General features: G+C 41.8%; 1 protein-coding gene and 1 long non-coding RNA gene across 2 annotated transcripts in view; both read left to right on the forward strand.

Annotated features, from left to right (window-relative positions):
- The window catches only part of LOC306819975 (vascular cell adhesion protein 1-like), a gene marked incomplete at its 3' end in the record, with an annotated part of 42,603 nt that overhangs the window by 1,073 nt on the left and 25,018 nt on the right, over positions 1-16,512 (forward strand). The gene's annotated exons all lie outside the window — the stretch shown is intronic.
- Positions 199-969, forward strand: LOC306818629. Its single transcript, XR_013778329.1, has 3 exons — positions 199-396; positions 478-535; positions 846-969. It is a non-coding gene; the product is annotated as an uncharacterized lncRNA (long non-coding RNA).

Raw genomic sequence — 16,512 nt, forward strand, 5'->3', positions numbered from 1 at the left:
GGAAGTCACATACACACCCATTCAAACAGCCTGTTTTTACAGCAGACATGAACATGTTTACAGCCTGCTTCAAAAAACCAAATAGGTGTGATTAGCTCATGTCTCCATCCACACACACTGTACGGGGGGGAATGTTTTCATGACTCAGCAGTTTTGATTGGATGAAGGATCAGAGTTATCAGTGTAATCCTTGTCTCGTCCATGGTGTCAGACTGAATGATGAACAGAGAGGATCACAGAAAGGAAAAGTGATGTTTCAGTCTCATCCTTCCTCTGAAGTGTCTCACATATCTCTCTTTCATTCTTAGGGATCTCAGACTCAGTAAAAACCATCCTCAGGTGGACTCTGCTGCCCCTCTTGTTGAGTCTTCTGCTCCTCCTGGCTCTGTGGACGAGGTCAAACCATCAACATTCATTCTGTTCTTTATGACCGCCATCTTGTTCTATGTGGATTTATTGTTTTCTGATTGAACTCAGGTGGAAGAAAAGTGTGAACTCCACCACTGAACCAGACGAACCTGCAGAGATGATCGAGGTGAGAGAGAGAGAGAGAGAGAGAGAGAGAGAGAGAGAGGGAGAGAGAGACAGAGAGAGAGAGAGAGAGAGAGAGACAGAGAGACAGAGAGAGAGTGAGAGAGAGAGACAGAGAGAGAGAGACAGAGAGACAGAGAGAGAGAGAGACAGAGAGACAGAGAGAGAGAGAGACAGAGAGACAGAGAGAGAGAGACAGAGAAAGAGAGAGACAGAGAGACAGAGAGAGAGAGACAGAGAGAGAGAGAGAGCTCTGACTGACTTTCTGTCCATCACTGATGAAATCTATTTCTGATCAAATCTTCTCCCCTCAGTTCGACGTCCTGTATGAGAACGTGTCGGCCGACACTGCAGCACAGACAGAAGCTGCAGAGGAGCAGGAAGACATGCTGGAGAGGACAGGAGACGAGGAGAGAGGAGACGAGGAGAGAGGAGAGAGGAGAGAGGAGACGAGGAGAGAGGAGAGGAGAGCTGTGAAGGTTGGAGCCTCCTGCACTGAAACAAACAAACACACTTCACTTTCAGAGTCACAGTTACAACTTTAGTTTGATTTGATTTCATAGATGCAGCTGAACCTCAAATCTGATCCGGAGAGGAGAGGAGACGAGGAGAGGAGACGAGGAGACGAGGAGAGAGGAGAGAGGAGAGGAGACGAGAGAAGACGAGGAAGCGAGAGGAAAGGAGATGAGGAGAAGACACAAGGAGGTGAGATGAGGAGGTTAGATGAGGAGAGGAGATGAGGAGGTGAGATGAGGAGGTGAGATGAGGAGGTGAAATGAGGAGAGGAGATGAGGAGGTGAGATGAGGAGGTGAAATGAGGAGAGGAGATGAGGAGGTGAGATGAGGAGAGGAGATGAGGAGGTGAGATGAGGAGGTGAGATGAGGAGAGGAGATGAGGAGAGGAGATGAGGAGGTGAGATGAGGAGAGGAGATGAGGAGGTGAGATGAGGAGAGGAGACGAGGAGGTGAGATGAGGAGGTGAAATGAGGAGAGGAGATGAGGAGGTGAGACGAGGAGGTGAGATGAGGAGGTGAGATGAGGAGGTGAGATGAGGAGAGGAGATGAGGAGAGGAGACGAGAGGTGAGATGAGGAGGTGAGATGAGGAGAGGAGATGAGGAGAGGAGATGAGGAGGTGAGATGAGGAGAGGAGATGAGGAGGTGAGATGAGGAGAGGAGATGAGGAGGTGAGATGAGGAGACGAGGAGGTGAGATGAGGAGAGGAGACGAGGAGGTGAGATGAGGAGAGGAGACGAGGAGGTGAGATGAGGAGACGAGGAGGTTTGGAGCCAGGATTTTATTTCTGTGATGCAGTCAGTGAGGATTGACCTTTTTAGAATGACGATTACAGACTAGCGCCGCCTTCTGGCACGGAGAGTTATTTCCTCTCAGGCATGTGCAGAATGTGCGTGCTGGTTGGCTGTAGAAAAGGGTCTTAAAGGGACAGTACACCTTTCTTCTGACAGTGACGTTGTGATGAACACGGGTCAAGGTTGGACTTTAAATTCCTCTTTTTACATTTTGTGTTTTTTTAGTATTTTGTTGTTGAAAATGTGAGAAAAGAAAATTCATTTTGTGAATTTGTTTAGTAATTTCTGTGTTTTGATCATTTAATCCATTTAAACCTTTCATATAATCATTTCTGCTTTCGTTGGCTCAGACGTAAACACAGATTCTTGCAAGCAGTGTATTTTACTTTTGTGTGATGATGTAACCCTGACAATGGATACACACACACACACACACACACACACACACACACACACACACACACACACTTATGACAGCGTGTGGTTTTGAGATGTTTTAGTTTGAACTTATGAAAGGTGAAGATGTTCATGAATGAGCTCGTGGTGACTTCTGGGTGAGCAGTGTCTCCATGTGAGACCTTTTAGTGTCTCTAGGTGTGAATGTGACCTCAGAGGTGGATACACACTGACATAAAGTACACACTTACACAAAGTACACACTTACACAAAGTACACACTTACACAAAGTACACACTGACACAAAGTACACACTTACACAAAGTACACACTGACACAAAGTACACACTTACACAAAGTACACACTGACACAAAGTACACACTCACACAAAGTACACACTTACACAAAGTACACACTGACACAAAGTACACACTTACACAAAGTACACACTTATACAAAGTACACACTTACACAAAGTACACACTGACACAAAGTACACACTGACACAAAGTACACACTCACACAAAGTACACACTTACACAAAGTACACACTTACACAAAGTACACACTGACACAAAGTACACACTGACACAAAGTACACACTCACACAAAGTACACACTTACACAAAGTACACACTGACACAAAGTACACACTCACACAAAGTACACACTCACACAAAGTACACACTGACACAAAGTACACACACACAAAGTACACACTTACACAAAGTACACACACACACAAAGGACACACTTACACAAAGTACACACTGACACAAAGTACACACTGACACAAAGTACACACTTACACAAAGTACACACTGACACAAAGTACACACTGACACAAAGTACACACACACAAAGTACACACTTACACAAAGTACACACACACACAAAGGACACACTTACACAAAGTACACACTTACACAAAGTACACACTTACACAAAGTACACACTTACACAAAGTACACACACACACAAAGTACACACTTACACAAAGTACACACTCACACAAAGTACACACACACACAAAGGACACACTTACACAAAGTACACACTTACACAAAGTACATACTTACACAAAGTACACACTTACACAAAGTACACAATGACACAAAGTACACACTGACACAAAGTACACACTTACACAAAGTACACACTGACACAAAGTACACACTTACACAAAGTACACACTGACACAAAGTACACACTGACACAAAGTACACACTTACACAAAGTACACACTTACACAAAGTACACACTTACACAAAGTACACACTGACACAAAGTACACACTTACACAAAGTACACACTGACACAAAGTACACACTGACACAAAGTACACACTTACACAAAGTACACACTTACACAAAGTACACACTTACACAAAGTACACACTGACACAAAGTACATACTTACACAAAGTACACACTTACACAAAGTACACACTGACACAAAGTACACACTTACACAAAGTACACACTTACACAAAGTACACACTTACACAAAGTACACACTGACACAAAGTACACACTTACACAAAGGACACACTTACACAAAGTACACACTGACACAAAGTACACACTTACACAAAGTACACACTCACACAAAGTACACACTGACACAAAGTACACACACACAAAGTACACACTTACACAAAGTACACACACACACAAAGGACACACTTACACAAAGTACACACTGACACAAAGTACACACTGACACAAAGTACACACTTACACAAAGTACACACTGACACAAAGTACACACTGACACAAAGTACACACACACAAAGTACACACTTACACAAAGTACACACACACACAAAGGACACACTTACACAAAGTACACACTTACACAAAGTACACACTTACACAAAGTACACACTTACACAAAGTACACACACACACAAAGTACACACTTACACAAAGTACACACTCACACAAAGTACACACACACACAAAGGACACACTTACACAAAGTACACACTTACACAAAGTACATACTTACACAAAGTACACACTTACACAAAGTACACAATGACACAAAGTACACACTGACACAAAGTACACACTTACACAAAGTACACACTGACACAAAGTACACACTTACACAAAGTACACACTGACACAAAGTACACACTGACACAAAGTACACACTTACACAAAGTACAGACTTACACAAAGTACAGACTTACACAAAGTACACACTGACACAAAGTACACACTTACACAAAGTACAGACTTACACAAAGTACAGACTTACACAAAGTACAGACTTACACAAAGTACAGACTTACACAAAGTACACACTGACACAAAGTACACACTTACACAAAGTACACACTTACACAAAGTACAGACTTACACAAAGTACACACTGACACAAAGTACACACTTACACAAAGTACACACTTACACAAAGTACACACTGACACAAAGTACACACTGACACAAAGTACACACTTACACAAAGTACACACTTACACAAAGTACACACTTACACAAAGTACACACTGACACAAAGTACACACTTACACAAAGTACACACTTACACAAAGTACAGACTTGCTAGCTGACTCCACGTCGCTCTGATCAAAAAATTCACCTTTTGGAGATTTAGTCTCTGAGACCAAAACTTTTGAAGACATGTAGAAATATGTAATCTCTTTTTTAACTCTTATTTTTCCTTTTATACATTTTTTACTTTACTGATTTGTATTGGAGTTTTAAAAGACTTTGTCAGATTTTTTACAATTTTTGAATTTTCAATAAATGTCATAAAATCTTGTGAAATCATCCTGTTTTGATTGGGTTTCTTCACGACGCCCCGTGAGCCTCGGAGGTAAGCACTGACCCATCGCACTACGGCACACTGAAAAAAGAAACAGATTTTCACAGCTCATAGCACGTAGCAGCGACAGTAGAGGGGTAGCTGTTAAGGGCTTGGTACCTAATTATCCTAGGGGACGGATATTTAGATAATCCTGGCAGCGCTCAGATGGACCCTTCCTCCTTGGCTGGGTGTTAGATGATTTTATTTTGAGCTGCGATCTTATAAGAAATATTAGACTAGAGGTCGGAAAGGAGGTTGCCCTATGAGTTCTAGGGAATAGTAGACTAGTTAACAGCAGGTGATGAACTTCTCTTACCTGCAATAGGACCTTCATGCCCGTGAAGTCAAGGGTGTTGTTCAGGAGTCAAACAAACGTTTGACTCCTGAATGAACATTTTACATTTTCACTACAAGTTCAATGAAATAGAATTTTATTTAATTAATGGATTTATTGAAATAAACTGAAATTCATGAAATCAATTCTAAAAAATCTATAATTTAATTTAATTTAACAATACCGATATAAAAAATTTAATTAAAATAAAAACATGAAATGTATTTTACGTATGGACTTTCTTTACCAGGATAAAGCTTTTATAAAAGTTTAGTTTTAAAACATATTTCCTTATTTAGTTTTATTTGATTAAATTCTGTTTATATTTGTACTCCAAATAAAATGCAGTAATATTAATAGTCATTGTAATTAATTTATATACTATTTAGTGTAAAATATGCTACAATCACAGACATAATATATTTAAATCATATAGAAGTGAAGAAATCAGTCACCCATTAAAGTTGAACCTGGATCAACAGCGCCCCCGTGTGGCTGAAAGGAGAATCAGAAACATGACAGGTCACTGTTTGAACTCCTGGGCCCGTTTTCACAAACATCCAGAGAACTTCAAACATCCCAGAAGTGATTCAACGATGGATTCACCCGACCTGGACTGAAGAGGATTCATCTAAAAGTTGAAAGTGAGTCAACTGCTTCCTATACTTTTCCATTTCAGAACTTAAACAACGTTTTGATTCAAGCCAAAAGAAATCCAAACCTGTCCCCCATTAAAGGCGTCCAAGCTGTTGATGTAAATCCACTCTGATCCTGTATCTGATCATGTCTATAAACCCCTCTATTTCAGCCCTGCTCAGAACAGGCTGTTTCTGTGTCTGTAGCTTTAAACATGTAAATGAGTTGTATCTGACCACGCCCCCTCTCTGGAAGGACTCGGGTGTACTCGCTGCTTTCTGGCTCCATGTCCTATTGTTTACGGTGAGAAGGCAGACTCAGAGGGCAGAACAAACACCTAGCTGTGGGAGTGTCATCCACCTGGGGGAGGGGCTACTGCCCTTTGTGATGTCATGAAGGGAACATCTCCAAACGGCCTGTTTGAGCACACATTTTCTGTAAAGTGGAGCAGGCAGAAGACGGAGAGGATGGACTTTTCTCATCACTGGGGGGTTTGGAGACAGACTACAGATACATGTTAGAGTTAGAGGAACATGGAGAAAAGGATTCTGGGTAATATGTGACCTTTAACATTTAGGAAGTGATGCCAAACAACCACTTTTATACCTTATATTTAGCCTGCTGGCAGGCTTTCATGTACAGATTAGCACTAGGACAGAAATGAAGATTGAAGCAGGAAACTGTCGTCACATGATGTCTGAAGTCAAAAGGTCAGAATTGTTCCACCGGTGGTTCTCAAGCACTGGGTCGGGACCCATGAGTGTCCCATGAGTGGGTCCCGACCCAGCGCTTGAGATGATGATGATGATTTATCATCTTTTATCATCTTTATCATTTATCATGATAACGTGATGATTTTAATCCTCCTTTTACATGATGTTTACAGTGATTATGTAGTTTCTTAAGTCCTCCTTCTTTGACGATGATGTGTAGATGATGAAGAAAAATCCGCTGACACTGACTTGCTTGTAATGTAAGACATTTATTTACAAAGACAAGAAACAGCATCAGTCCAGGTTAGCCATGGTACCTGGGAGAGTCACCAGCCAAATGTGAACCCTCTCGAACAAAGAAAGACTCTAGTATTTATACAGCATTGGTCAAAGAAAACAGAAAACCATCCAAGTCCTTATTTGGACTTAGGACAACAACTGTTACTCTCCTTAAACTTACTCTGAACTTATGGCCTTAAGATTTACAATTCCATGCAGGGTTGACTTTTATTATCTCTTTCTCGGGATCAACATCTGTTTACTCATGTTTTAGAGCCAAATGTGATCCTACTCAGTCTTAAGTAAACGACCCCTAATAAACCACTTCATGCTCTTAGGTGTTAAACCAAACTCTTCTTGAGACCACTAATTGCTTTAACATAAGTTCACATTGTGTACAGTTCACATAACTGTTCATATAACATTGTGTTGCATGTATAATACACTTCAATACAACATTTGAAAAATAGGTCAATAACAGAGTCAGAAGGACAGGAGCTGCTCATTAAGAAATAGAAAATGTTTATTGTAATTGTACAATATAAAACCAAACAGAGAAATACTCTGAGGGTGTGACATTCAGTCACCCCCAGTTATACTCCAGCATTAAAAAGCTTGTTTAATTAAAGCAATGATATATAAATCAGTAAATCACACGTGATTTATTAAATAAGAATGAAAATAATAAAATTATCTCCCAAATTCTCTGCTCAGATTGATGCTGTTGTTAAATCACTGCTCAATGTTTCCACTTCCCCCACATCCTCCACAGCCTCTCTCTCCACTGTGAGTCCTGCCTCTGCTTCAACTGCATCTGGAATCACATCAGACTAAAGTTATAGTTGTGACTGTGACTGTGAAGTGGGCCTGTTTGATTCAGTGCAGGAGGCTCTAACCTGACTGGACTTCACAGCATGTGTTCCTGCTCCTCTCTGTCTTCTGTCTGTGCTGCAGTGACGGCTGACACGTTCTCATACACAACATCCAACTGATGGAGGACGATGAGATTTGATCATAAACATATTTCATCGGGTCTCACTCTCTCTCTCTCTCTCTCTCACTCTCTCTCTCTCTCTCTCTCTCTCTCTCTCTCTCTCTCTCTCTCTCTCTCTCTCTCTCTCTCTCTCTCTATCTCTCTCTCTCTCTCTCTCTCTCTCTCACCTCGATCGCCTCTGCAGGCTCATTTGGTTCAGTGGTCGAGCTCAGAGTTTTCTTCTTTCTGGATTAAGTCAGAAAGCATCAAATCCCAGAATAAACATGAAGCAAGTCATTAAGAAAGTAGAAAGACTTTGAGATGAATCTTTATGGTTTTTACCTCGCCAACAGGGTCAGGAGAAGCAGAGAAATCGACACCAAGAGCAGCAGAGTCCCCCTGGTGATATTCATTATGAGTGTTGAGTTCCCTGAGAATTAAAGAGAGATATGTGAGAGTCTTTACTGAACGATTAGATTGAAAAATGTCATTTCTACTTTGTGATAAACTCTGTTCATCATCCTGTCAGATTCTGACAGGATGGAGATTCATCCATGAAGTTTCCTTTTTTTCAACAGGTTTCTACTTATTAAAATGTGAATGTGTGTGTGTGTGTGTGTGTGTGTGTGTGTGTGTGTGTGTGTGTGTGTGTGTGTGTGTGTGTGTGTGTGTGTGCAGATGAATGTAAATAACTCACCTGCCACAACAGTCAGATGTACAGTGGAGTTATGACGTCCTCTTGTGTTCTCGGCTTCACAGTAATAGTTCCCACTGTGATCAGCACTGAAGTTAGAGATGGTAAAATTCTGTCCTGAAGCTGTTGGTGAGTGTTCATCCTCCTTGTACCAGGTGTAATTAGCTGCTGGGTTAGCATCAGAGCTACAGGTCAGAGTCACTGACCTGCCCTCCACTATCTCAGCAGAGGGACTCACTGACACAGAGGGAGGCTTTGGAGCATCTGATGATTCATAAAATTAAGCAAAAAGAAAGATTAACAAAATCAATAATGATAAGGAATATCAGAGAAATATTTACACTTGTAGATTAATGATTAACTTTTTTTAAGTCATCTTTTTGAGGAACATGAGAGGTGAAATACTCTGTCATAGAAATCATCTTAATGTTGCTTTTAAAAGTTGTTGTTTGACTCACATTTCACATCAATAGAGATCCATGTCGAGGTCTTCTCTCCCAGCTTGTTCTCAGCTTTACAGGAAAACTCTCCAGAGTCAGAGGACTTGATGGACCTGAAGACGAGCTGAGCTCTTCTACTGAGAGGTCGATTGTTGTTCTTCTTGAACCAGGTGTATTTAGCTGCTGGGTTAGCATCAGAGCTACAGGTCAGATTCACTGAACTGCCCTCCACTATCTCAGCAGAGGGACTCACTGACACAGAGGGAAGCTTTGGAGCATCTGGAGGAGAAAACATCTGTTTTAAAGACTCATCAACATTCACATGTTTGAACTGTCAAGATGAAACAACTGAAATAAGATTAGAGACACATCAGATGAACAGAAAAGAGGACAAGAAGGAGCACGCTTGAATATATAGAAACTGAATGAGTCCTTTAAGTGACTCTGTTTCAGCAGCTACAGTCACAGTCTCCCTCTGCTGCCCCCTTGTGGCCCCTCTATAGACCAGCTGCCTCTGGTTGTTAGTTCAGCATGGATAAATGTGTCTCTGGCTGCTGTCCGTGGTGCTGATCATAGGCTGCTTTGAATGACAGTTTCATGGTGTTGTTCTGCATGGTGACATAAATCGTCTTTGTTGGAAATGTCTGGAATGGTTGTGTGTGTGTGTCCGTGTCTTTTTTGTTCAAAAGTAGGACCCCAAAAATATATATTTGTTCCGGGCCCCAGAAAAAGTATGTTACACTGCTGTATTCTCCTCTCTTCCCTTCAGGCCTCCACTTGTAAGTTCTTGGTTCAGGTTTTGTCCTGCATTACACATCACAGCGTGTCCTCACAGCTCCAGATGCTAGATGTGGTGTGACATGGTCAAGCATTGAATGCTCCCTGTCCACACTGCAGCCTTAAATATTTACTCCTCTGATCTGTGAAATTAATTTTCCCTTTGTAAACAGTGTGTCATCAGGTGCTTCTATATTGTAGGTGAAGACACAGACCTGTGGTGCTTTACAACGAGTCTTATGGCGACGAGCGGAATAAGGTTTTTCCACCATGTTGACAAAAGTCTGCATCATTTTTCAACAAAGTCAAAGCTTAACATGTCAAACTGCTGCTTTATAAAGGGCCTCACACGGGGCACCATAATATTGGGTTTTTGCATAGTCACATATAGTCATCAAATTAATATGAATAATTATCTTTCTTTAATCTGAAGCACAGTCCCCCAACTGTGGAATCACTCCACAGTTATCCCTATCCCCAAATAACCCCCCATCAGATCTCAGAATGACCTCAGGCCAGTGGCTCTCACCTCCACTGTGATACAGGCCATGGAGAGGATTGCATTTGGGTAAACAGTGACTAGATGTCTCTGCTAATCTTTAGTTGTAGGAGCTCAGTGAGCTTTAGCTGCAGACTGAGAGTGTGGAGTAGACAGAGCTCGAGGAAGCAGATCAGCACATTAAACCTACACATGAGAAATCAGATCAATGTTTGCTTTTCAAATCAAATGTTTTTCACTCACATTTCACTGAAACATCGGCCCATCCAGCTGCCCTGTACCCCAGATCATTCTGAGCCTTACAGTGATACCTTCCAGAGTCAGAGGACTGAACTGAACTGAAGACCAGCTCTGATGCTTTACTGGGATGTTTAACACTGTACTGGTTGTACCAGGTGTAATCATGTGGTGGTGGGAAACCATCACAGCTACAGGTCACAGTCACTCTACTGTTCTCTGTGATTTCAGCAGCAGGACTCACAGTCACTGAACAAACTGTTGGAGCATCTGGAGGAGACAAGAATACAAATATAACTGAAATGACCAATGTGGAGAATTAAGAGACATAAAGAGCTGACGCTGCAGATTTCAACCAGCTGATCACCCCTCCCTCGATGACATCACAAAGTGTCCACCCAGCTTCAGTATACTGAAGGTCACTCTGAAGCTGCTGTTTGTTTTGTCTCTTCTGGTTCATGATAGAAACATGTGAAGCTGCAGTGTGAACTTTGTAAAGTGTAAACATTAAAAAAACTGTTTCTTTGAAATCATTAACAAACAAACTCTTAAAGTGATGAAACCAAAGTTAAAAAAGTCCTGATTAAATCTCCCACACTGGTCCTTTAACTTGAATCTGTCAAAGAGTCTGTAGTAGTGTGTATATTTGTAGGTGACAGTTTCTTCTTTACACATAAAATCTTCTAGAACATTTCTGCTGTTTCACTCACATTTCACATTGATAGAGACGTGTTGAGACCTCGTCCTCCCCAGCTCGTTCTCAGCTTCACAGTAATACTGTCCAGATCCAGAGGACTTGATGGACCTGAAGACGAGCTGAGCTCCTCTACTGAGAGGATGATTGTTGTTCTTCTTGTACCAGGTGTATTTAGCTGCTGGGTTAGCATCAGAGCTACAGGTCAGAGTCACTGAACTGCCCTCCACTATCTCAGCAGAGGGACTCACTGACACAGAGGGAAGCTTTGGAGCATCTGGAGGAGAAATTTACAAACTTTTCATTTCATTGGAAATCAATGTATAGTCAAACTTTAAAATGTCAAAATGAGGAAGAGTTAACAGGTTATTAAAAATAAAGTCAAACACTGTGGAGTAAACTTACACACTTCAGGAGAGCGGTAATGCTCTCGTCCTTTAACAGAGCAGGAATACTTGTTATTATAAACATAGACTGTAGTAGAAGAAGTCTCTTCAGTCAGTGTTTGTCCGTTTCTGTACCAGACATATGAAGGATTATCAGCCTCTTTACAGCTGCTGTAACACTTCAGCTCTGCCTCTGTTGAGACTCTCTTCACTTGAACCTGAAGGTCTGAACATGTGAAGAAAGTTAGAGCATTAAAATACACAAAAAGACTCACAGTAGTTTGAACTCTGATAATGTGAGGAAAATACTTGAAATGAGAATGTTACCTGTGACGGACAAAGTGACTCCTTCACCTGTCAAACTTCCTCCTGGTTGGTTTGTTTGCATGAACTTGTAAACAGTCGAGTCGCTCTCTCTCAGGTCTGTGATTCTCAGAGTGCAGACGCCCTCATTAAAAAGATACTGAACACGACCTGAGTAGTCTGGGTCTGATCTCATATCTTCAGGTCCATCATCGCTCTCTTTAGTGAACCAGAATCTTCTTTGAACTACAGTAGTTTGTCGTCTTATTGTTGATGGGTATGTGTAGGTGCAGGGTATCTCCACTGTTGATCCTTTGACGGCACAGATCTGAGCAGAAGAGTGAGTCACTCCCCAGGTCTCCTCTCCCCTCACCACTGAAACACAGATCAGGAAACACAATCAGGTCAAACATGGACCACAGAACAGGTGGTTTAAAAAACACACAACAGAGACTCTTCCTGCTGAGTGAATTCAGGAACTTTGAAGTCAGTTAGTGCACCTCAAACAGAGTTTAGCAAGAAGTGTTAGAAAGGGAATTCATGTGTACTTTGTCCTCTCTGTAGATAATGAGTGAGGTCTTTTACCTGCTTTTTGTAAAGTGTCCTGAACACTTGTCTTTAAAACTGTTCGAGCAGAACCATTGGCTGTGACGCTGAGCATTTTGGGAGTTAAGCACACCGTCGTTAGGTGGACACATCACTTCCTTTCTGAAAGGGAACAACTTGTTACCATCCTCTAAGGTACCACGAAGATGCATCCTCTCCCCTCTGATGTTCACTTTGTCTATGTGACAGTACAAGTCATCAGGATAACTGTGAATAAATTAAACCTGCAGATGGTGCAGAGCTGAGGTGGATCACATTTAGGACTGGTGCTCTGATAACTCATTGATTTAAACACACAAAGAACATAATTACTGATTTTAGAAGGAATGTATCTCTCCTGTAAAGATGAACAACACTAAGACATTTGTTGTTTTAGAATGTTTCTTTGTAAAGACAAAGTGTTTGCATACAGACGAGGAACTGATTGTAGGTAAGTGAATGTAAATGCAGTGTTGTGGGCGTATCTGAAGTGTTCTTGTCTTTGTTTCCTGTCTGTTCACCCTGTGGTCAGGTTAGTGGTGAGAGTGAAAAGAAGAGAACTGAAGATCACGTGTGAGCCTGAATTCACAGGACTGTTAACTGTTCAAAATAAATAGAACAAAAATATCATACATACAGAATGTCACTGCGAAGTTGATGCATCTAAAAATTCTGCTTCCTTTTTTTCTGAAGGTGTTATTTTGTTCTCTCATAAAGACTCTGAGAGCTGAAAGTTACTGAATTCTGCAGCTCTAATCTCTCAGAACTTTTCTTACTGTGAAATATTCCAAAGATTTTCACTGTTTGTGAAAAATGATAAAATGATGCGGACAGATGCTGAATGTGTGAAAACATTAAAAACACATCCTGAGAGTTAGAAAGGTGGAGAGACAAAACAATCTAATCATGGAAAGAGACAGAAGCAAACTTTAACAGTTTGCATCAAATCAAACACTCACTCTAAAAAACATGGACATTAAAGTCATCTTTTCTTTTTTAATCATTTTGAAAACTATTGAAGCCTTTTAAGAAAAAGGTTCAGTGATGAAAGTTTGAATGAGGATACACAGTACCTGACACAAAGAGAAGGAAGACAACCAATCCACTCACTGCTGTTTTTAAACTCATAGCTGCTCCTCTCATCCCTGTGTGACTTCAGAGAAAATTAAACACATCAACACAAGGTATGTACATGTTTCAATAAATATCAGTCATATCACTGAATACTTACAACAGGGAGGAGATGTCGTCTCTACAGCAAATGTTCCTCTGTGGTCATCAGGCAGCGCGAGTCGAGCTGTTAAAGTTTGTCTTCCTTCCTCTTCACATCATTGATATGCAGGAAGCCACAGACTGGCATCCTGTACTGACGAGGTTGGCCTACTAAGGATACATGAAGAAAGTTTAATATAACGCCATGTCAGGACAGGATCAGATCATAAAGTAAACAGATGAATGTTGAATGTGCACTGGCAGAATGTCAGAATAAGACAGTGGTGAAGTTTAATGTAGTGAGGGATGTATTTTAAACTAGGAAAATAATTTAAAGCCAAGGTTTGTGGAGATAAATCTGTCAACGGATGAAACGTTGTAATTGTGCCTCACACGGGGCACCATTTATGAATGAATATTTATGGAGTTAACATAACTTTTACTTTTCGGCACCAGCCGACAATGCGATACAAGATTGAACTAAGTACACATAAATTAAAGAATTGTCTATCAATCTCAATTTGTGAAGTCACAGAGTTTTCTATTCAGAGAAAATACAATGCATGTATGGAAATACAACAAATTAGTAAATGTCTTAATGTGAATGTGATATCATTGTATATGCATTACATATACAATGATTTTATGACCAATTAATAAAATTATGGATACAAGAAAACTATGATTAAAATTATTATGAATGGAGAAATTGGAAGAGTGAGATTAAAAGCTACTCAGATTTGTGAAATGTGGCTTTTTTAATGAAGTTCAAATATGTTCAGGGAGACAGTCCCTTTCACTACAGTAGTTCATTTTAGTCAGATTTCACTATTTACTTTTTTAGCTCATGTTTGGATTTATTGAAACAGACGCAAAAAAATTAATGCAACCCCTATAATTTGTGAAAAAGCATTGTGGTATGGTTTCGTGAGTAGTTTTTACAGTCCTGTCCAGAGAAATAGTCACACAGAATGTCCATACGCAGCTGTCCAAGAAAGCAGCTGGTTTTTTTCTGACTTCTACCACATTTATCAAGTTAATCTGGAATCTGTTGAGTTTGTACTGATGATTTTAATCCTCCTTTTTCATGATGTTTACGTCATGGTGGAGTTGACAGTGCCATGGGAGGAGGGCTGTGAGGAAGCTGCAGAGAGGAAAAAAGCCAAATACCAGCAACTTGCCCAAGACTGCCGGGATAAGGGGTGGACAACATGGCTGTTGACGGTGGAAATTGGATGTCGAGGATTCCCAGCTCAATCTGCGTGGGATCTAATGACAAAGATTGGGCTGAGAGGCCACTTGAGGAAAGCAGCTGTTCGTAGACTGGGGGAAGCAGCAGAGAGAGCCTCCTGTTGGCTCTGGCACAAAACAGAGGACACAAGCTGGAAGCCTGGAGGAGAGGGGCAGTGACCTGGCCAGTCACTGCTGACCCGCCAACTGGAGGGTGTTGTGGATAAGGTTCGAAACACCCAGTGAAGGTTGGGGAACACCTGAAGACCTCTCTCCTCAGCCAAGGCTTCACCCATTAGGAATGGGTGTATGTTTGAATACTAGATGTGTTATACAAATGAACTCCCTAGACAACCAGTGACTTCCAGGAAAGTCTGGATGGCAACCGAGGAAGGTCGGTGACGCTGGAGAGACAGCTGACCTCCAGGAAAGACTGGCGGGGTAACAGGGGCCAGAAACCCCTGTTGCAGCACTCGCAAGAGGGCACCAAGAAAGCTACAGAATCAACAAAAGAGCAATACCCACAGAGTCTCCCGAGAGGGGGGGAGGAAGAGAGACTCACCAGGATAGAATCAACGGCAACAAATTGGATGGTGACACAGACACAGAGAAGGCTCAGGCAAACCACCTTGACTGGGGAGGCGGCAGAAGTGAAATGCAGGTGTTGAAGGATCTGCACAGGCATAAGAGGGCTCGAAATACATCAGAGCAAGTCAGTGTGTGGACAAGGACGGAGGCAGGCACATCGCTCAGGTGAACCGTCTGGTGAGACGCAGGAGAACCCTAGGCAGGAAGCACACCATGGTCCTAGTGATCTCTCAGTGCCGGCAATACCCCAAGACCACACAAGGACATCCTCGAAGGTCATTCCAGATAGCTCACCGAAGCCGATGAGGGAAAGAATCAAGTGGCCCAAGATGAGTGATGGAAAGGAGGGGTCCATGTGAGATGAGGACTGAGACAAGGTGCTAGGAGCAGTCCAAGCAGGATCAGTAGAAAGGAAGGTGGATTCTTTGTCAGCCATCACTTATAATGTGGCAAAAGAGCGGTTTGGAACAATGCCAAGGAAAGAGAACAGAGACAGAGCAGAAAAGCAGGACAACAGAAGAGAAAGAAAGATCAAACAATTTAGGAAGGAAATCAAGACCCTGAGGAAGCAGTTCAAACTGGCAAGTGTAGGAGAAAAGGAAGGAATAAAAGAGCTGACAGCCAGCCTCCGCGAGCAGCTCATCCGAATAAGAAGAGCTGAGAGGTTCAGGCAGAGGCGGAAAAAGCAGGAAGCGGCACGAGCTCAGTTCATAAAGGACCCCTACCGCTTCACCAAATTACATCTTGGGGAGGCAAGGTCGGGAACTCGAATGAGTTCCAAAGAGGAAGTGGAGCAGTCTGTTGAGGAAACATTTGGAGACCAGTCAAGAGACGATGCCCTAGGAGGAAATCACGGGCTTG

Source organism: Symphodus melops (assembly GCF_947650265.1).
Source record: "Symphodus melops genome assembly, chromosome: 2".
In the NCBI taxonomy this organism is placed as follows: Eukaryota; Metazoa; Chordata; class Actinopteri; order Labriformes; family Labridae; genus Symphodus; species Symphodus melops.